The 22,658-nt window shown below is 41.6% G+C and overlaps 2 long non-coding RNA genes across 5 annotated transcripts in view; one reads left to right on the top strand and one right to left on the bottom strand.

The window, feature by feature from the left end:
- The window catches only part of LOC145539773 (uncharacterized), a 185,957-nt gene that overhangs the window by 112,887 nt on the left and 50,412 nt on the right, over positions 1 to 22,658 (top strand). The window lies entirely within an intron of this gene.
- On the bottom strand, positions 477 to 22,358 carry LOC145539771 (uncharacterized). Of its 4 annotated transcripts, none has more exons than XR_014077947.1 (4): positions 22,157 to 22,358; positions 19,462 to 19,666; positions 17,829 to 18,176; positions 477 to 695 (listed from the first exon to the last, which is right to left on the bottom strand). It is a non-coding gene; the product is annotated as an uncharacterized LOC145539771 (long non-coding RNA). The 4 variants fall into 4 exon arrangements; XR_014077948.1 differs by having other exon boundaries at positions 22,330 to 22,351; XR_014077945.1 differs by lacking the exon at positions 477 to 695 and having other exon boundaries at positions 17,723 to 18,176.

Here is a 22,658-nt window from a genome sequence, read left to right as displayed (position 1 = left end):
TGAACTTACGCAACTAACTATATTGCCGTGAAAATAAGAGTACTCACTGAGAGTTTTTGAATTCAGGAGGGATCAGGTAGGGAGAAAAAGAGAAGTGTTTCAATTCTGCTTATAAAGGCATAATTTACCTCATCACTGTAAGTCATAGTTTAAGAAGAAAATTTTCCTTGTAATCTGGAAAATGAAAGATTAAAGAATCAGAAATAAGGGACTTCCCTGGTGGTTCAGTGTTTAAGATCCACCTTGCAGTGCAGGGAATGTAGGTTCAATCCCTGGTCAAGGAACTAAGATCTCACATGCCATGGAGCATTTAAGCCTGCATGCCACAACTCAACTACTGAGCCAATTCTCTACTACTAGAGAGGCCACGTGTCTCAGTGAAAGATCCCACATGATGCAATGAAGATCCAGTGTGCTGCAAGTAAGACCCAAGGCAGCCAAATAAATAAATATTTAAAAATCATCAATAAAAAGTCATAAAAATTATAATCATTCTCTTCTGTTCATTCAGTCCCATGTAATTAATACTTGTTCCCCTTGAATCTAGCTTTTTTCCACATTAGTTTTGGAAGTTTTTACCTCTTTCAGTTTTATAATCTTAAATTCATCAGGAACCTATTTCCTAGAGTCTTCGCTGAGAATATTCTTGAAGGTGAAGCATTTTTGTAGAAACACTTGTAAAATCAAAACTGTCTCTAAATGACAAAAGACAAAAAAGTGGTTATTGTTAGTCATTCATTATACTGGGATTGACAATAAAATTTGGTTATCATGATAGCATTTTAAGGTAATAAATGGAATTATGCTGATAACATTGTATTAGGACATACTGATTTCTAGGAATTTCACATAATTTCTGAAACATTTATAACATATACCTATAAAACACAACAAGGCTTCCCATGTGACTTGTATATAAACAAGCCTAATTAGTATAATATCTCTCTTTTTTATAAGGAGAGAGAACAAATCTTTTGAAGTGTTCCAAGGGCCCTCTGAAAAATTTCAGTTAGTTTGAGGTTAAAAAAAAAAAATCTTTATTTTAGATTTTGATATTGTAAAGTTTGTCAAAAACATCAAAGAGGTTTTAAAATTACCGGTCAAATATCATAGGTTACTCTAAAACAATATTTAGTTATCTATTTAACCATTTTGACAAAGATCTTAAAGGCAACTGCAGAAGATTACATAATTCTGAACAAAATTTAGCTCTTAATCTTGAGAAGGCCAGGTTTATTTCAGTAAGTAAAGACCTGACGATAAAGATAACATGAAACACAGTAAGTTATTTTTATCAGACACAAAAAATCTTTGCTCTCCAAATCGATTACCCAAGAGAAAGAAAGGCAGAAATAAAACTTTCATAATTGCTTATGAAGAGCAGACCAGTAATCCAATAAAACTTTTCTCTTTCAGCAGATGAAGAAAATGTTTAGTTTTACATAAGGAGACTATTGGGGAGTGTGTGTGTGTGCTAAGTCGTTCAGTCGTGTCTGACTCTGTGCAACCCCATGGACTGTAGCCCACCAGGCTCCTCTGTCCATGGGATTCTCCAGGCAAGAATATTGGAGTGGGTTGCCACTTCCTACTCCAGGGGATCTTCCCAACTCAGGGATAGAACTCACATCTCTTATGTCTCCTTCATTGGCAGGTGAGTTCTTTAACACTAGTACCACCTGGGAAAAAACCTCAGACTATTGGTATTAAAGCTCAATTTAAAAAATCTGTTACAATAACAATTCAATTTTTAGCCAAGTTGACCACACAAGATTTCCTCTTTTTTCTTTCTCTCTTTTCGTTTATGACTGCTGATTCTCTATATTATCTGTCTAGATGATCTGTCCCTTGATGTGAGTTGGGGTCTTAATGTCCACCACTATTATTGTATTGCTGTCAATTTCTTCCTTTATGTCTATTAATGTTAGCTGTAGTTAGGTGTTCCTGTGTTAGATGTTTGCAAGTTAACAAGTGTTATATCCTCTCTTTGAATTTCCCTTTATCATTTTTAATGCCCTTCTTTGTCTTTTGTCAAAGATTTTGTTTTAAAGTCTATTTTGTATGATATGATTACTGCTGCCCCAGCTTCCTTTTGAGTTCCATTTGCATGGAATATCTTTATTCCATCCCCTCTCTTTCAGTCTCTGTGTGTCTTTAGCTATGAAGTGAGTCTTTAGTAGGCAGTATATAGGTCAGTCTTTAAAAAAAAAAATCCCTTCAGCCAATCTGTGTCTTTTGTTTGTAACATTTAGTCCAATTATATTTAAAACAATTATTGATAGGCATGTATTTACTGCCTTTTTGTTTCTTGTTTTCTGGTTGTTTTGAGGATCTTCTCTGTTCTTTTAGTCTCTTCCCTTGTAGTTTGATGTTTTTTCTCTAGTGTTATGAAACACTACAGAATTTCTTTCCTTTTGTTGTTTGTATATCTGTTGTAGGCTTTTGGCTTTTGTTTACCATGAGGTTCATATATATTAACCTATATATATTTGTTTTAAACTGAGAGTCATTTAATTTAAACACATTCTAAAATCTCTACGTTTTTATTTCTTCCCCTATGTTTTATGTTTTTGTTCCATATTTAGATGGTAAAGCAACTGCCTGCAATGCAGGAGACCCGGATTCAATCCCTGGGTTGGGAAGATCTCCTGGAGAAGAAAATGGCAACCCACTCCAGTATTCTCGCCTGGAGAATCCTACGGTCAGAGGAGCCTGGTAGGCTACAGTCCATGGGGTTGCAAAGAGTCGGACACGACTGAGCGACTTCACTTTCACTTTTCACTTTCTTTTACATGTTTATGTGTATCCTTTAACTCTTTATTGTAGCTATAGTTGATTTTATGTCTTTTGTTTTCTAACCTTCATACTAGCTTTTAAAGTGGTTGATCCACTGCCTTTATTATTTACTTGCCAGTGAGATTTCTTTATTTTAAAAAATTTTAGTTGTGAATCAGTTATTACAGTATAACATTCACTACTTTATGCATAATAGTTGGAGTAAGCTTTTTTTTGTTCAGATGGCTAATTTACTGTTTGTGAGTAAGACTATTAAGGTTTGAGTTTGTTCTTGAGAAGCAGTCTTAAGGAGGTTGTTAAGAGTTTGGGCAAGAGAGCTCTTTCAGAAGTTTGCATTTAAAAAGGATTCTTTCTATTTTTTTCCCTTTAGTCTCAAGAGAGTTTTAGTTACCTCCTCCGGTGTTTACATTTCAAAGACATAGTAAGATTTATGTTTTTATGTGGCAGAGAAAGAAAATGTAAGTTTTCTCCTAGGACTTTCTGTGCTTTTTGGATGGTTTTGGCAGTCCCAATTAAAACGTAGTAGAACCATCCTGTAAGTAGGCAGTGTGGTGCTAAGTCGCTTTAGTTGTGTCAGACTGTGTGACCCTATGAACGGTAGTCTGCCACGCTCCTTTGTCCATTGGATTCTCCAGGCAGGAATACTGGAATGGCTTTCCATGTCCTCCTCCAGGGGGTCTTCCTGACCTAGGGATCGAATCCATGTCTCTTATGTCTCCTGCATTGGCAGACCGGTTCTTTACTGCTAGGGCCACCTGGGAAGCCCAAGTAGGGGGAACACCCTGTAAAGAATAATTTTCTGGACCTGGGGTCAAATGGGGCCTCTTTGGTATTGGAAATGAAGGAGAGGTCATTTGGGTCACCATGGTCATGGAAATGATAAACCTAGTTTTGCACAGCAAGGAGATGAACTTTATCTCAATGTTTTCGTTTTAATGTGAGCCTTGGCAGTGATCCCTATGGTGGAAGAATGAGCATGGTGCCAGGAAATAAATACCCAAATGAGGAGATGGTGTTACACACATGTCAGGGGCTCTAGAGGCCCCCCCCCTTTTTTTTGCCTTTTCATACCTAAAAGAAGCAGAAGATATTAAGAAGAGGTGGCAAGAATACACAGAAGAACTATACAAAAGAGATCTTCATGATCCAGATAACCAAGATGCTGTGATCACTTACCTAGAGCCAGACATCTTGGAGTGTGAAGTCAAGTGGGCCTTAGGAAGCATCACTACAAACAAAGCTAGTGGAGGTGATGGAATTCCAGCTGAGCTATTTCAAATCCTAAAAGATGATGCTGTGAAAGTGCTGCACTCAATATGCCAGCAAATTTGGAAAACTCAGCAGTGGCCACAGGACTGGAAAAGATCAGTTTTCATTCCAGTCCCAAAGAAGGCAATGCCACAGAATGTTCAAAATACTGTACTGCTGCTAAGTCGCTTCAGTCGTGTCCGACTCTGTGCGACCCTATAGACGGCAGTCCACCAGACTCTGCCATCCCTAGGATTCTCCAGGCAAGAATACTGGAGTGGGTTGCCATTTCCTTCTCCAGTGCATGAAAGGGAAAAGTGAAAGTGAAGTCGCTCAGTCGTGTCCGACTCTTAGCGACCCCATGGACTGTAGCCTACCAGGCTCCTCCGTCCAGGGATTTTCCAGGCAAGAGTACTGGAGTGGGGTGCCATTGCCTTCTCCCAAAATACTGTACAATTGTGCTCATTTCACATGCTAGCAAAATATTGTTCAAAATTCTCCAAGTGAGGCTTCAACAGTATGTAAACCAAGAATTCCCAGATGTTCAAGCTGGATTTAGAAAAGCCAGAGATCAAATTGTAAACATCCATTGGCTCATAGAAAAAGCAAGAGAATTCCAGAAAAACATCTACTTCTGCTTCATTGACTACACTAAAGTCTTTAACTGTGGATCACAGCAAACTGTGGAAAATTCTTCAAGAGATAGGACTGGTGCACCGGGATGACCCGGAGGGATGGGATGGGGAGGGAGGAGGAAGGGGGGTTCTGGAAGGGGAAAACATGTACACCCATGGTGGATTCATGTCAGTGTATGGCAAAACAAATAAAAAACAAACAAACAAACAAACAAAAAAAAAAAAACCCCAAAAAACAAAAAAACAAAATAACAAAAAAATAGATAGGAATACCAGACCATCTTAGCTGCCTCCTGTGAAACCTGTATGCAGGTCAAGAAACAACAGTTAGAAGTGGACATGGAACAATGGACTGGTTCCAAATGGGGAAAGGAGTACGTCAAGGCTATATATTTAACATATATGCAGAGTACATCATGTGAAATGCTGGGTTGGATGAAGCACAAGTTGGAATCAAGTTTTCCAGGAGCAATATCAATAACCTCAGATATACAGATGATACTACCCTAATGGCAGAAAGTGAAGAGGAACTAAAGAGCCTCTTGATAAACGTGAAAGAGGAGAGTGAACAAGTTGGCTTAAAACTCAACATTCAAAAAGCTAAGATCATGGCATCTGGTCCTATCACTTCATGGCAAATCGATGGGGAAACTGGAACCAGTGGCAGACTTAATTTTCTTGGCCTCTGAAATCACTGTACATGGTGCAGGTGGTGACTGCAGCCATGAAATTAAATTACAAGATGCATGCTCCTTGGAAGAAAAGCTATGACAAACTAGACAGTGTATTACAAAGCAGAGACATTACTTTGCAGACAAAGATCTGTCTAGTCAAAGCTGTGGTTTTTCTAGTAGTCATATATGGATGTGAGAGTTGGACTATAAATAAAGCTGAGCACCAAAGAATTGATGCTTTTGAACTGTGGTGTTGGAGGAGACTCTTGAGAGTCCCTTGGACTGCAAGGAGATCAGACCAATCAATTCTAAAGGAAATTAAGCGTGAATATTCATTGAAAAGACTGATGCTGAAGCTGAAGCTCCAATACTTTGGCCACTTGATGTGAAAAGCCAACTCATTAGAAGAGACCCTGATGCTGGGAAAGATTAAAGGCAGGAGGAGAAGGGGATGATAGAGGACAAGATGGTTGGATGGCATCACTGACTTAATGGACATGAGTTTGAGCAAACTCCGGGAGATGGTGAAGGACAGGAAACCTGGCGTGCTGCGTCATGGGGTCGCAAAGAGTCGGACATGACTGATTGACTGAACAATAACTAGAGGCCTTTAGTTGCCCATTTCTTTCTCTCTTCTCACTGGAGGCCTTAAAAACCCTGCCAGCTTTTCCCTTGGTGGCAGGGAGAACTCACGCGGTGTGTTTTAGTTCTGCCTCGTTCAGGGAAAAACTGAGGGAGCTCAGGATCTGTGGTACCTTAGTGAAACAATCATATTCCCCAGATGCATCTTTAAGGATTTTAAAGTCTTTAGAGACACAAGTCAGTTGATGCATTTTGACAGCTGTAACAATTCAGAAAATATTACAAACAAACAATAGCCAATTAGTTTGCCTCACTCCTTCCTGCTGCATACAATGTTTAAGAAATGTTTGAATTTCAGTTAAGGTATAGTTTTTTGATCTCAGTTGCTGCTTGTTTTTTTTCCCCTGTTACCTTAATCTTATGTGTTTTTATCAGAAAAATGTGGATGATGTCACTATGAGCCCCTTCATAGGTGGCAACTTTCCATGGTGTCCCAGGAGACCTCCCTGGGATTGGGTTCTGTCTCCATTATCAAATATATCTTTGACAGAAGCCCCTTGGCCTCTGAAGCATACCAGAGTCTTAGAATCTTGGTACACATGACATTGAATAACACCCAGGAGACTTCCATGGGGTTTTACCTTTACCAAAGATCTGGGTACTTCCCCAGAGGTTTTTAGGAGGTGCTGGTGCCACATAATCAAGACATTTATATTTACTCATCACTTTTTTAAAAAAGTAACATCATGCCAGGATTAGACCATAATATCCCATCGGGTCAGGAGATGAAGAGCAACAGTAGTGAGTGAAGTGGTAACACAGAGACTATAGGCCTGTGTTATATTTTCCCTCTTCTGGTGTCATGGGCTTCTGGTTGGAAGGCTACTTCACTATTCTGGGTTAGGACATGTTGTCTGTGCATGACCCATTGACTCTGTAATTGTAGGTAGAGGTCTCCCGTCCTCCTCACCTACTGGAATATTTTTCTCATTCCTTTTAGCCTAGAGCTTCTCCTTGCATCTTCCCCAGTGGCTCAGTGGTAAAGAATCCACCTGCAGTACAAGAGATGCAGGTTCGATCCCTGGGTCAGGAAGATCTCCTGGAGAAGGAAATGGCAACCCACTCCAGTATTCTTGCCTGGGAAATCCCATGGACAGAGGCTCCTGGTGGGCTACAGTCCATGCGGTTGCAAAAAATTTGGCAGGACTTAGCAACTCAATGACAATAACAACTCTCCTTGGATGGTGACAATAGCCTTGTGATCCAGTTCACCCTCCTTAGTTCTCTTTTGCCTTGAGGCATGGAGGACTCTTATGTACGTTAATAGTCAATTGAGGTCTTTATACTTAGTGGTCTTATCATCTCCTTAGATCATATGGTCTTGATTATGCTTCTCTGGATAGATCATAGGATTATTATAGCAGCTGTGACATTTGGGTTGAATACCATAGGCGACACACAACAGATGCAATCTGAGAAAGCATGTAACAGTCCAACAGATCCTCAACAGGTAGGTGGTGTTGGTACCTGAGTTAGGTGGTAGGTATGCAAGTTGCAGGTAAAGCACATTCCCTTCTGTTAATTGCAAGGGCAATCATGCAGTCCTGCCAACTACACCAATTGTTTTGTGCTACTTTTAGGCTATCAGTAATCAGTGGTGTGGTTGGATTGGCCTTTGTGGTTCTTATCATGATTGAAAGATGCCCTTCTTAATAACCATCATGGAACTTTGAAAAAATAAAAGTTTATTACTTTCAAGACCTAGAAATTACACAGCACACCCAGGGCCACACTATGAGGTCATGAAGAGAGAGAGAGACAGAGAGATGGAGAGAGAGAAAGAGAGAGAATGGGCCTCAGTTCAGTCGTTCAGTCGTGTCCGACTCTTTGAGACCCCATGAACTGCAGCACACCAGGCTTCCCTGTCCATCACCAATTCCTGGAGCTTGCTTAAACTCATGTCTACTGAGCCAGTGATGCCATCCAACCATCTCATCCTATGTCGTCCCCTTTTCTTCCTGCCTTCAGTCTTTCCCAGCAACAGGGTCTTTTCCAGTGAGTCAATTCTTCGCATCAGGTGGCCAAAGTATTGGAGTTTCAGCTTCAGCATCATGTGCACACCAGGAGAATGGGCCTGGGATCCTGTTTTTACTGGGGTCAAGTGTAGAGTTTGAAGTGCTCACTCTTTATTGGTGAATTTAAAACCTAACAACAGGAATTTAAAGTGCAGAAAGAGAAATAAACCAAGTAGCCCAAATGGTCAGTTATTGAAGTCAACCAAGGTCTCTGAAACAAAAGAACTTCCATGCAGGGAGCTGGGCCTGGCTCTTACATCCTGTGGCTAGCAAAGTGTTTTTTTGAGATAGCCTTCTTTGAAGCGGATGCCTCTTTGAAAGGGATGCCTTGGCAATCAAAGATTGTCAGGCAGTTGCATTCAAAAAAGAAAAAGGAAAAAAAAAAGCCAAATGTTAGGGCTTACACTACAAGCCTGGAGTGGTGTTCTGAGAAAAGATATCAATCAACTCTTCTTAGACCTGAATCTTTCCTGGCAAGCCTCTCAGTTTTCAATTTTTGCCTGTATTTCTGGGGAAACCGTTTCAATTGTGAATTCATAGTTTTTGCTCTGAGTGGGCACATGGCACATGATCAAACAGGACTGTTGTCTATTCTTACCTCAATGCCTGGAGTCTACCATCCTACTTTGTGATGGTGCTAAGTCCTCCAGAATTGCTCAGTCCTCTGCTAGGGTTGTGCATTTGAGATCTTTTCTTGGTAATGGCATGAGGCTGGCTAGGTTTAGAAGCTTAGGTAAGTCTGCAATTTCTCTTTTTTGGCCTTTCGCTCTTCTGGATCCATTTTTCCCTCCCATTCTGTACCCTAAGAGGCTGAGTTCAGTAGACCGCGTCACTTGGGTTTCCTCACCAGCTGACTGCCTGCTGGATTCAGCCTGTGGCAGTCCCTTCCCTGCCTGGTTGGTTGCCATGGCTACATGGATGGCTTCCATCCTCCTTGACTCCCCTGCGCAGCCACTTCTGCACACCTGAGGCTCTCACATAGCTCTCTTTGCATATTCCAGCCAAGAGCTAGTGATGGCCGCCCCTGTTGGTAGTTGCCGGATACTTCATTCACCCTGGTGTTTCCTTGATCTCTGTTCACTTCAGTCGCTCAGTCATGTCCGACTCTTTGCGACCCCATGGACTGCAGCATGCCAGGCTTCCCTGTCCATCACCAACTCCTGGAGCTAGCTCAATCTCATGTCCATCGAGTCGGTGATGCCATCCAACGATCTCATCCTCTGTCATCCCCTTTTACTCCTGCCTTCTTTCTTTCCCAATATCAGGGTCTTTTCCAGTGAGTCAGTTCTTCACATCAGGTGACCAAAGTATTGGAGTTTCAGCTTCAGCATCAATCCTTCCAAAGAATATTCAGGACTGATTTCCTTTAGGATTGACTAGTTTGATCTCCTGAGTCCAAGGGACTCTCAAGAATCTTCTCCAACACCACAGTTCAAACGCATCAATTCTTTAGCGCCCAGCTTTTTTTATGTAGTCCAACTCTCATATCCATACATGACTACTGGAAAAACCATAGCTTTGACTAGACGGACCTTTGTTGGCAAAGTAATATCTCTGAATTTTAATATGCTGTCTAGTTTTGTCATAGCTTTTCTTCCAAGGAGCAAGCATCTTTTAACTTCATGACTGCAGTCACCATCTGCAGTGATATTTGAGTCCAAGAAAATAAAGTCTGTGACTGTTTCCATTGTTTCCCCATCTATTTGCCATGAAGTGATGGGACCAGATGCCATGATCTTTGTTTTTTGAATGCTGAGTTTTAAAGCGAGCTTTTTCACTCTCCTCTTTCACTTTCATCAAGAGGCCCTTTAGTTCTTCTTCACTTTCTGCCATAAGGGTAGTGTCATCTGCATATCTGAGGTTATTGATATTTCTCCCGGCAATCTTGATTCCAGCTTGTGCTTCATCCAGCCCAGCGTTTCTCATGATGTACTCTGCATATAAGTTAAATAAGCAGGGTGACAATATACAGCCTTGATGTACTCCTTTCCTAATTTGGAACCAGTCTGTTTTTCCATGTCCAGTTCTAACTTTTGCTTCTTGACCTGCATACAGATTTCTCAGGAGGCAGGTAAGATGGTCTGGTATTTCCATCTCTTTAAGAATTTTCCACAGTTTGTTGTGATCAACACAGTCAAAGGCTTTGAAAGTGAAATTTGCTCAGTTTTGTCCAATTCTTTGTGACCCCATGGACTATAGAGACCATGGAATTCTCCAGGCCAGAATACTGGAGTGGTTAGCTGTTCCCTTCTCCAGGGGATCTTCCCAACCCAGGAATCAAACCCAGGTCTCCCCCATTGCAGGCAGATTCTTTACCAGTTGAGCCACAAGAACAGCTGAGCCACAAGGGAAGCCACAAGGGAAGCCACAAGGGAAGCCACAAGGGAAGACTTGGGCATAATCAATAAAGCAGACGTAGATGTTTTTCTGGAACTCTCTTGCTTTTTCTATGATCTAACGGATGTTGGCAATTTGATCTCTGGTTCCTCTGCTTTGAGGTGGATGAAACTGGAGCCTATTATACAGAATGAAGTAAGTCAGAACAAAAAACACCAATACAGAATACTAATGCATATATATGGAATTTAGAAGAAAGATGGTAACAATGACCCTATACACGAGACAGCAAAAGAGACCCAGATGTATAGAACAGTCTTTTGGACTCTGTGGGAGAAGGTGAGGGTGGGATGATTTGAGAGAATAGCATTGAAACATGTATATTATCATATGTGAAACAGATCACCAAACAGGTTCGATGCATGAGACAAGGTGTTCAGGGCTGGTGCACTGGGATGACCCTGAGGGATGGGATGGGGAGGGATGTGGGAGGGGGGTTCAGGATGGGGAACACATGTATACCCATGGCTGATTCATGTCAATGTATGGCAAAACCCACTACAATATTGTAAAATAATTAGCCTTCAATTAAAATAAATAAATTAAAAAAAATCCATCTTGAACATTTGAAAGTTCATGGTTCACGTACTATTGAAACCTGGCTTGGAGAATTTTGAGCATTATTTTGCTAGTATGTGAGATAAGTGTAGTTGTGCGGTAGTTTAAATGTTTTTTGGCATTGCCCTTCTTTGGGTTTGGAATGAAAACTGACCTTTCCAGTCCTGTGGCCACTGCTGAGTTTTCCAAGTTTGCTGGCATATTGAGTGCAGCACTTCCACAGCATCATCTTTCAGGATTTGAAATAGCTCAACTGGAATGCCATCACCTCCACTAGCTTTGTTTGTAGTGATGCTTCCTAAGGCCCACTTGACTTCACATTCCAGGATGTCTGGCTCTAGGTGAGTGATCACAGTATCTTGGTTATCTGGGTCATGAATATCTTTTTTGTATAGTTCTTCTGTGTATTCTTGCTACCTCTTCTTAATATCTTCTGCTTCTGTTAGGTTCATACCATTTCTGTCCTTTATTGAGCCCATCTTTGCATGAAATGTTTCCTTGGTATCTCTAATTTTCTTGAAGAGATCTCTAGTCTTTCCCATTCTATTGTTTTCCTCTATTTCTTTGCATTGATCACTGAGGAAGGCCTTCCTATCTCTCCTTGCTATTCTTTGGAACTCTGCATTCAAATGGGTATATCTTTCCTTTTCTCCTTTGCCTTTCATTTCTTTTCTTTTCACAGCTGTTTGTAAGGCCTCCTCAGACCACCATTTTGCCTTTTTGCATTTATTTTTTTGGAGGTGGTCTTGATCACTGCCTCCTGTACAGTGTCATGAACCTCCATCCATAGTTCTTCAGGCACTCTGTCTATCAGATCTAATCCCTTGAATCTATTTGTCACTTCCACTGTATAATTGTAAGGGATTTAATTTAGGTCATACCTGAATGGTCTAGTGGTTTTCCCTACTTTCTTCAATTTAAGTCTGAATTTGTCAACAAGGAGTTCATGATCTGAGTCACAGTCAGATCCTGGTCTTGTTTTTGCTGACTGTATAGAGCTTCTCCGTCTTTGGCTGCAAAGAATATAATCAATCTGATTTTGGTATTGACCATCTGGTGATGTCCACATATAGAGTCATCTCTTGTGTTGTTGGAAGAGGTTATTTGTTATGAGCAGTGTGTTCTCTCGGCAAAACTCTGTTAGGCTTTGCCCTGCTTCATTTTGTACTCCAAGGCCAGATTTGCCTGTTACTCAGGTATCTCTTGACCTCCTACTTTTGCATTCCAATCTCCTATAATGAAAAGGACATCTTTTTTGGGTGTTAGTTCTAGTGGGTCTTGTAGGTCTTCATAGGACTGTTCAACTTCAGCTTCTTCAGCATTACTGGTTGGGGTATAGACTTGGATTACTTTGATATTGAATGGTTTGCCTTGGAAATGAGCAGAGGTCATTCTGTCATTTTTGAGATTGCACCCAAGTACTGCATTACTGCATTTCAGACTCTTTTGTTGGCTATCAGGGTTACTGCATTTCTTCTATGGGATTTTAGCCCACAGTAGAAGATATAATGGTCATCTGAATTAAATTTGCTCATTCCAGTCCATTTTAGTTCACTGAGTCCTAAAATGTCTGTGTTCACTCTTGCCATCTCCTGCTTGACCACGTCTATTTTACCTTGATTCATGGACCTAAAATTCCAGGTTCCTAGGAATGTTGCTGTTTACAGTATCAGACTTTATTTCTATCACTAGTTACATCCATAGCTGGGTGTTGTTTTTGCTTTGACTCCATCTCTTCATTCTTTCTGGAGTTATTTCTCCACTCTTCTCCAATAGCATATTGGGTACCTACTGACCTGGGGAGTTCATCTTTCAGTGTCCTATCTTTTTGCTTTTTCATACTGTTCATGGAGTTCTCAAGGCAAGAGTACTGAAGTGGTTTACCATTCCCTCCTTCAGTGGACCATGTTTTGTCAGAACTCTCCACCATGACCCGTATGTCTCGGGTGGCCCTACACGGCATGGCTCACAGTTTCATTGAGTTAGACAAGGCTGTGGTCCATGTGATCAGTTTGATTAGTTTTTTGTGATTGTGGTTTTCATTCTGTCTGCCCTCTGAAGGATAAGGATAAGAGGCTTATGGAAGCTTCCTGATGGGAGAGACTGACTGTGGGGGAAATTGGGTCTTGTTCTGTTGGACAGGGCCATGGCTCAGTAAATCTTTAATCCAATTTTCTGTTAATGGGTGGGGCTGTGTTCCTTCCCTGTTGTTTGGCCTGAGATCAAACTATGGTGGAGGTAATGTTGACCTCCTTGAAAAAGTTCCCTGCACACACTGCCACACTCAGTGTGCCTTACCCTGCATCAGGCCACAGCTGACCCATGCCTCCACTGGAGACTCCTGCACACTCACAGGCAAGTCTGCGTCAGCTCTTGTGGGGTCACTGCTCCTTTCTCCTGGATTCTGGTGTGCACAAGGTTTTGTTTGTGCTCTCCAAGAGTCTGTTTCCCCAGTCCTGTGGAAGCTCTGTAATCAAATCTAGCTTGATCTCTGTGCATCTCAGTAAATAATCCCTTTAGGAAAGTCTTTTCAAGTTGAATGCCTGGAGGGAATCTCTTTTTATATTAGTCCCTGTCTAAATGGGGAAGCAGATCTTCCTTCACTTGTCTTAGTGTAACCAAGAGGGTGATGTGAGATCCTGTGTAGGAATGTGCTTCAGAATTGGAAGAATTCAATTGCAGGGTGCCATCTATGTTGCTATAGTGACTATTCCTAAAGTCTGAGATATATTCCTAGTTCTAAGGCATTTTGGACTGTTTTCAGTATTTAATATTTACACAGTAAACTCTTAATTAAATCTGGGAGCAGAATGTGGGGAAAGATAGCAGGACCATTTACTTACTTTCAACTGTACAGACTCACTATGTTTCTGGGAGATACAAGAGTGCCTAATTGTCTTTGTTGTTAATGAGAAAATTTCCAGATTCTGCCAACAGGTTGGTATATAGCCCAGTTTTCAGAGTTTCATTTACTTTCATTTCAATCTTGTCTTCATAAGTATTTATTTGAAAGTTAGATGATATGTTAGGGTCACTGCAAGATTTCATTTTAACTTAAAAAACATTGAAAGCCTAAGTTTAAAGTAAGGTAAGAGAGAGAGAGAATAGATTGCCCATTGAAATAGGGCAGTCACAGGAAGACTTTCTGACATGGTGATATTTGAGCTGAGATCTGAATGATGCAAGAGAGCGAGCTGGACACATATCTGGGGGAAGGGCATTTCTGGCAGAAGGAACAGCATGTGCACTAGCCTGGAGGAAGACTGTGCTTGGCGTGCTTGAGGGACAGCATGGAAGTTAATGAGACTGGAGAAGAATGAGTGAGGGATGATGGTAGGAACTGAAGTCTGAGGGAGGACTTGGGGAAGACTTGAAGGGTCCTGTTGGCCATTGGAAAGAAGGTTCTGACTGATCCTTATGATGATGGAGGGCCTTGGAGGGTTTGGAGTGGAAGAGTGACATGATCAGACTTTAAGAGACTCTCTTCGGCTGCTGCATAGAAAAGGTTCTGAAGGGGATGAGGGTAGAGTGAAGGTGGCCAGTTAGAAGGCTTTTGTTGTAATTTAGGTAGAGATGAGGGTGGTTTGGACTAGAGTTATTGCAGGGGAGGTCATGAGAAATGGTTGGATTCTCCGGATATTTTGAAGTCAGAGATGGCAGATCTTAATCATGGATTAGATTCAAGGTATGAAAGAAAGGAATTAAGAATGGCTCTGGGTTTTGACCAGATGAGTGGTGGTTGAAGTATAAATAAACATCTGTCTAGTTACTGGGCAGTAGTTCTCAACCCAGGCAATATTCTACTTCCCACAGGACATTTGGCAATATATAGACATAGTTTTGTCACATCTGGGGTGAGGAGTATGTGTTAAAGAAATCTATTAGGCAAAACCCATGGATGCTGCTAAACCCCCTACAATGCATAGGACATCCGCCCACAACAAAGAATTACCTGGCCACAATGTCATTGGTTGGAGAAGACAATGGCACCCCACTCCAGTACTCTTGCCTGGAAAATTCCATGGATGGAGGAGCCTGGTAGGCTGCAGTCCATGTAGTCGCTAAGAGTCAGACACGACTGAGCAACTTCACTTTCACTTTTCATTTTCATGCATTGGAGAAGGAAATGGCAACCCACTCCAGTGTTCTTGCCTGGAGAATCCCAGGGACGGGGGAGCCTGGTGGGCTGCCATCTATGGGGTCGCACAGAGTGGGACATGACTGAGGTGACTTAGCAATGTCATTGGTGCTGCAGCTGAGAAACCTAGAGTTAGGAAGATCACTGCTTTTTTCTTTTCTCGGCCTCTTTATTCTCTTGGCTTTTTTCTTTCCTCTGCACAGGATTTCTTTGCTGCTTCTTGGACAAGTTAGGAAACGATTGGCCCAACTCTTCTGCCTCCCTCCTATCAAATGTGACCTTCAAGCTTTCACATCCAAATTCGACTCAGTATATACTATCTCTTTGTCCCAATTTCATATTACTGGGATAGAGATTTTCATTGGTTCAGGCATTTCCTCTGTTCCAATCATGCATGTCTCTGTTCCAATCATGCATGTCAAAAGGTGGTCTTGTGTGGGTCCCTGTTCACTTAAGAAAGACTTTAGGAAAGATATTCTGGGAAAGAGTGAGGGTTAGATAGGAAAGTTAATGGGACTGTCTATTGTATGAACTTGGAGGATTCAACTTAAAGCTTTGACTCCTAGGGGCCAAACAGAATTCTCCAGGCTTCCGCAATTTTAGTCCATTCCTTTCAAGTAGGAGGAGAGGGGAACTGTGGTTATGGGTCATGGTTAAGGACCTCCTGGGCCATGTTTGGAATCTAGATCTCCACTGAGCTGGATGGAAAGGAGAAAGCTATTTGCTGTGTTCTTCCTCTCCCCTTCTGATTGAATTTGAATCCAGTATTATCTTCAGAGGAAATCATCTGGAGCAACAAGCACTCATAGCTAGTGACTGGCATGAAAAATAACAGTGGGGAGAGAGCATGGAATGCAGTATGCATTTATTGTGACATATGGCTCTCCTGGTTTTTCATTCACTGTATTATCTAGGCAGGAACTTGTTTTTTGAGAGAAGGAGGTATTCTGCAGATGGCAGCATATTGGAATCATTGTCAAAAAGAGGAAAGATTATATCAGACTCATAGTGAATCAAATGTTCGGTTATGAATTAGTCTGAGATCATTTTTCCATGCAGTAATGAGCATTTTAATATTTCCAACCTGCTGTTCCACATGACTAATGCATTTCTCACAAAAGGATGTCTCTGAGGGCCTCAAAATAATGCTAATAAAAACTGTCATAGGAACAGAAGGATGATGGTGAGGAGAAAGGTAGCCTGATCAGGCTTAGGGCTGTGCTGGCAGACTCCTGACATGGGCAAAGCAGAAGACCCTGGTGACCAAAATGTCTTCTTTGCGTCTCCTGCCCATTGAAAGTATCTGTATTTCTGAGACCTTTGAGGTAAGACTTTGAAAGTCCCTGTAATGAGGCATATATCATCTAATAATTCAGGCATGAAAGGCCATTTTCCCTTAAATTTTTTTATTGATATGTAGTTTACATACAGTATAAGTCACTCTCTTAAAAGGTACAATTCAACGGTTTGTATATTCACAGAGTTGTGCACTGATCATCACAATGAATTTTAGAACATTTTCATTATTCTCAAAAAAACCCACAGCAGAACCCTCAAAACAAAGCATGCTCATTTCCCTCAAAACTTCAGCCCTAGGCAACCATTAATCTATTTTCTCTGTAAATTTGCCTGTTTGGAAGATTTCATATAAATGGTGTCATGCAATATGTAATATTTTGTGTCTGGCTTCTTTTAGTTAGTATATCAATAACATTTTTAAGGTTCATTCCTGCCATACCACGTATTATTTTTTTATGGCTGGATAGTATTCCATTGTATGGATATATCAGGTTTTATTTATCCATTCATCAGTGAGTTCGCATTTGGGTTGTTTCCAGTTTTTGGAATATGAGTAATACTGCTATAAACATTCATGTATAGGCCATTTGCCTATAATTAGTTTATCAACTAAAATAGCCAACTGCTCTAGGCATCTGCTATGATTTGCCCACTTCCCTCTTTGTCCTTTATCTCTGCCCAAGTTAATTATGCTTTCCATTCTCATTGCATCTTGCATATTTTCCCATTATTAGTACTTGTCACACTCTACTGTGATGATTTTCTTATTATCTTACCTGTCATCTCTGTGAAAGCAAGGGCCATGTCTTATTTATCTTTCTATCCCCAATACCTAGTAATATGAAGTTTACAACTAGTTCTCTTCTTAATTAACTGCTGGATGGCATTTAAAAATGATGAGTATCTATCTATCTACCTACCTATCCACCTGCCTACCTGTGCCAGGTCTTAGTTGCAACATACAAGATCTTTAGTTGTGGCATACAAACTCTTAGTTGCAGCAGGTGGGATCTAGTTCCCTGACCAGGGATCAAACTTGGGCCTCTTGCTCCACTGTGGGAGCATGGAATCTTAGCCACTGGACCACCAGGGAAGTCCCAACAATGAATTTTTATACCAGACTCGAAAAGAGTTTCAGGTTCAATTTGACCTAAAATTCCACATATTTTTCTCTCTAGTTTCTCTCTAGTTTCCATGGGCTCTTTTTGGTCAGAGGTGGATCTGATTGGTCTGTCCTGGTCATTCCTGGTGAATCAGAAGGAAGCACCAAGAAAATTTGGAAAATTAGACTTTTTTTGCTTATATTTATAATGCTAAATGATCTTTTTGTGTCTTTCCTTTTATTTTTTGTTTTTGAGCTCTGCAGGCAGGGGAGCACCTAAAAAACGGATATTGATTCATTGGCACATTGGGGTAGGTGAATACTAACCATCACAATGTGGGCTGCAATCAAAGGGGAGAGTTCTTGGACCTTGCTGAGGACAGCCTTTCTGTTGATGACACAGATGAGCCTTCTCTTCAGGATCTGCTCAGGCTTTTTTTTTTTTTTTTTAATAGGAAATGATCAGATCTTCCTTGAGTACCTCGGGGCTTTGTGTGCTCAGTGTGGCCTTTCAAGGTGGTACAGTCCCTCACAGACAAGTGACAGAGGTCACACAACTGGACTGAATCCTCTGACAGGTTGGTTTCTGGACTGTCATGGCCAAGGCTGCCACTCGCGCTTCTAGGTCACTCTGTTGCCCTCAGTGCTCCTGAGTCCTTACGATGGGGGGAGATCCTGGAGAGTTTGGAGCAGAAGAGCAACATGATCAGACTTTTATTTGAAAGGCACTCTCTGGTTGCTGTGTAGAAAAAGCTCTGAGGCGGGTGAGGGTAGAGCAAAGGTGACCAACTAGGAGGGTTTTGAGGTAATTTGGGGAGACATGATGGTGGCTTGGACTAGGGTTGTTGCAGTGGAGGTCATAATAAATGGCTGAATTCTGGGTATATTTTGAAGGGAGAGGTGGCAGATTTTAATCATGGATTGGATGCAAAGTGTGAAGGAAAGGCGTTAAGGATGACTCTGGGTTTTGCCTTGAGTAATGGTGGTTGGAGGATAATTGAATGTCTAGTTAAGGCTGTAGTTCTCACCCTGATGTACCCTCTCAGAGTGCCCACCTCCAGTTTTGAATCTTCTTGTTTGCTGGCTGATGCCTCAATGGTGTTCATGGTCTGGACAATCAAGCTTTTGTTTCAGCTCTGTGTTCATAGTGCCAAGCACAGTGCTCTACCCCTCTCTAGGTGACTGTTTTTGAGTGGACCACTTGTTGGCATCCCTTTAGGGCTTGTTGAGGACATAGGTACATGAGGTACAAGAGTTCTCTGGGTGTGGGGAGCAAAGTATGTATGAGTCTAGAATGAGACTAGAGACCTTGGCACATTTTTGCTTAGAGAGAGGGGCCATCCTGGAATTCAGGTGTGACCTGGTGAACTGAATGGTACTTTTAGTTGTATGGTGTCTCTTCATCTATTCTTGGGGAGCTAGACATTTGTGTAGGGCTTCTAAGATGATTTCTAGCTCTGAGCATTCAGAAAAGGCAAAATTATTTTCCTCTCCTGATCTGAAGTTGCCTCAGATTATTGAAGGTAAAAGACCTGTTTGTTTCCGTCCAAATAGTAAATCCTTGGACATGTGTTGCCTTTGGTAATTTTTCCAAGTGCTTTTAGAGAATTCTTTCAGACAACCCACATAGCCCCAGGTGGCTGGGACCATGTCTTTTCCATCTGTAATCCTGACTTCTGACATGATGCTGCCTACCTGGAAGATACTAATTCCATCTAACTTCAGTGAGTACGTGGCAAGGATTTGCTCCTCCTTTTCACAAATAAAGCAATGAGGACTAGATAGGTGATCACTGTTTAAAAACAGATAGAGGTTTTCTTTGGAGAAGGAAACGGCAACCCACTCCAGTATTCTTACCTGGAGAATTTCATGGACAGAGGAGCCTGGCAGACTACAGTCCATGGGGTCGCAGAGAGTCAGACACAACTGAGTGACTAACACACACAGAGGTTTTCTTTACCTTTTTTCATCATGTCATCCATCTCTAATTAGTTTGCCGATAATTTGTGCTGATGACATGTGGCTGCTTCAAATAATTGGTGTGCTTTGATAATAAATCCATTCTTGTCTTTTCTTTGGGCTCACTGTTTAGATTTCCTTTGCCTTCCCATCCTGTTGTCTTCCCTTTGAGAATGAATGGCCAGGTAGTCATATCAGCGAGGTATCTGTATAAACAAAATGAAAACCCAAAACAAATAAGTGTGACAGGTTTTGAGAGAGTCCCACTACAAGGTGCTAACATACTGAATAGCTCTGAATTCCAAGGCTTGGAAGGCCCATCTTTCTCTCCATTGCAGCACCAAGGGGCATTTTAAGTGCGTGGAACATTGGGAGCGACTAATGTGGATTTTTCTCTCTCCTTTAAGTAATCAGTAGTGATACCATTCACGCTGAAATTGATCCAATCCATGCGAGGAGGAGTAGTGTATCTCTTCTAATGTTTGCCTGTCTTTCTGCTCCTGAAGACTGTAAGCCTCATGAGTTCATGTCTTCTATGTCTGTACAACTCTCACAGTGTCTTTCATGGACTGGAGCCCAATTAACAGTTGATTTAAAATAATTTTATCCATGGGATATTTCTCCAGGAATATTCCACATTTAGTTTAAGCTCATTGTGAGTTAACTTAGTCCCCTCTTTGTTCTCAAAAGGATTTAAGTCTCCTTATGTGGATGTCACATGGCAAGAAGACAAATTGGGGAAAGATATGACAATATAAGGGCTTCTCTGGTGGCTCAGTAGTAAAGAATCCACCTGCAATGCAGGAGACCCAGGAGACTCAGGAGACGTGGGTTTGATTGCTGGGTCGGGAAGATCCTCTGGAGGAGGAAATGGCAACCCCCTCCAGTCTTCTTACCTGGAGAATCCCATGGACAGAGGAGCCTGGCGGGCTGCAGTCCATGGGATTGCAAAAGAGTCAGACATGACTGAAGCAACTGAGCACACATGCATGCAGGACAAAATAAGAAAAACAAGGGTAGGTCATAATACTGAGCCCCTATGAGCCACACGTGCTACAGGCAGACCACAGATTTGGCTTTACAAGACTAAACAGGAAACCCTACTGGTTACATAGTTCATTGTTCATATGATAAAAGCAAGTCAGCTTCTCAGGAGGAGCACAAGCACTGGCTCCTAAGAGTCTAAAGGAGTTTCTTGAAGGCTGTCCATGAAATTCATAACCCTCTGCTGGCTGGACTCTCCAAGGGGTAGATTTTCAAGTACAGAGTGGAATGAATAGACTGAATAGATCTCAACCAGTCCTTCGTAAATTGTATTTCTCTCAGCTGAGCTTTTGTTCAAATGCAGTTTATTTTTAAGAGAGCATATTCATCTTGCTCCCAAAGTAACTCTCCCTTCTGCTTCTCTTTCGCTGAAAGAAAACTATAATTGTATAGGCACATCAGTCTGTATGACTGTAGCTGTGTAAAGACTCCTTTGTTTATTCTCCAATCAGTTATCTTTCTCCTTTTCTTCTTTCCTTCCTCCCTACTTTCTTCTTTCTTTCATCACTTACTATGTACCAGGAACTGATTGTGCATTTGAAGACATGATATTAAATAAATGTAACAATTGGCAAGAGGACTGCCAGTCAGAAAGAATATCAGCTTTGACATAGGAACAAGGTTCTCAAAGCCTTCTCCTGTGTCAGGCATAAGCTGTTTGATTGCTGACTGGGGAGGGGTGTAGTTTCGGAAAATTCCAGGCTGGGTTTGTGGGTAGGCATGGGGATAAACGCGTGGGGGTTTCAAGTAAAGATCTATTTTTTACTCCCAAGTATGAAAGTGCCTCAGTGTATTAATAGCTGATCCAGCTGCACTAGTGGATGCTGATGCACATATACCCTGGGTATATGTGGTTGCAAATATGACTCAGCCATGGTTCGTATCCCAAAGGACACTGGCATTCACTGTCTTCAGAATGTGTTCTAGGAATATCCTCTCCTCTTTCTGTCTCTTGCTACAACTGTAATTTAAGTCCTTTCTATCCCAAAGTCTATTGATTATAATTATCTCTTTACTGATCTTCTAAATTTCTTTATTCTCTTATTTTGCGTCTTTCCAATGTTTCAAGTATGCACTGCCAGAGAAAATTTCCTGAAATACTGCTTCTATCATGCCATTACTTTCTGCTCCAAAACCATCATTGGCTCTTCTCTTCTTTCTATGGTAATGTTCACACTCTTTAGCTGAGCATTCGTGGCTTTCTGTTTTACCTACACCACTGCATCAAGGTGTGTGATGTCATAGAAGGACAAGCTGTGGTCCTCCCCATTCTTAAGTAGTTTAAAATGGTATGGAAGGGATGTCTGTAATGATTATTATGTAGTAAAGGTGAATGTGGGAAGCAGGTAGGTGATGGGGTGTGAGGTGGGGCAGGCTGACACCAGTAACAGGATGGGACAGTCAGAAAATAAAGTCCCTACAAGTCTCACTTTTCTTGGGAAGCTGAAAACAATAGATTCCTGGGTATAGGCCCCTGATTTCCAGGTTGTTGGCCCTGAAATAGACAAGGGGGTTTGTCACCCTCAAAATGAAACTTCTTATAATTTCTGAGATGCAAACCCAGGGTGCAAAGCCTTTTCAACATTTAAGACCCTGAATAAATTCCAGACAGGGCAGTGCAAGTACATTCAAGACTCGCTTTCATGTCTTACCACCTCTCTCGTAATTTTATCCTCAACTCTCAGGGGACATCTGGCAGTCCTGGGCCTGATTAGATTCATAGGATAAGATCTGCAGGGTGTGTCCAAAGTCCTTTCTCTGAGCTGTTGATGAAAAAGCTTGGCTCAGCAGTCCCTGGGCTTAGCCTAAGAGAAGCTATTCCTACCTGCCATGTACTCAGGACCTACAATAACCTTGTGCTCAGTTGCTCAGTCATGTCAGACTCTCTGTGACACGAGAGTCAGTTGTGTCAGACTCTCTGTGACCCTGTGGACTGTAGCCTGCCAGGGTCCTCCATCCATGGGATTTTTCAGGCAAGATGGGCTGCCATCTCCTCCTCCAGGGGATTTTCCCAGCCCAGGGATAGAACATGTGTCTCTTGCGTCTCATACATTGGCAGGCTTGGTCTTTGTGTGCCACTTGGGAAGCCACTCGATCTTAGCCAGAAGGCCAAGAACTTGGCTATAAAAGTTAGGCATTTTGCTAACATTTTCA

This window comes from Giraffa tippelskirchi, chromosome 2 (genome assembly GCF_054371585.1).
Source record: "Giraffa tippelskirchi isolate mGirTip1 chromosome 2, T2T-mGirTip1v1.2.pri, whole genome shotgun sequence".
NCBI classification, from domain to species: Eukaryota; Metazoa; Chordata; class Mammalia; order Artiodactyla; family Giraffidae; genus Giraffa; species Giraffa tippelskirchi.
Note: the sequence above shows the minus strand (reverse complement) of the source record. Positions and strands in the feature narration are given on the sequence as shown.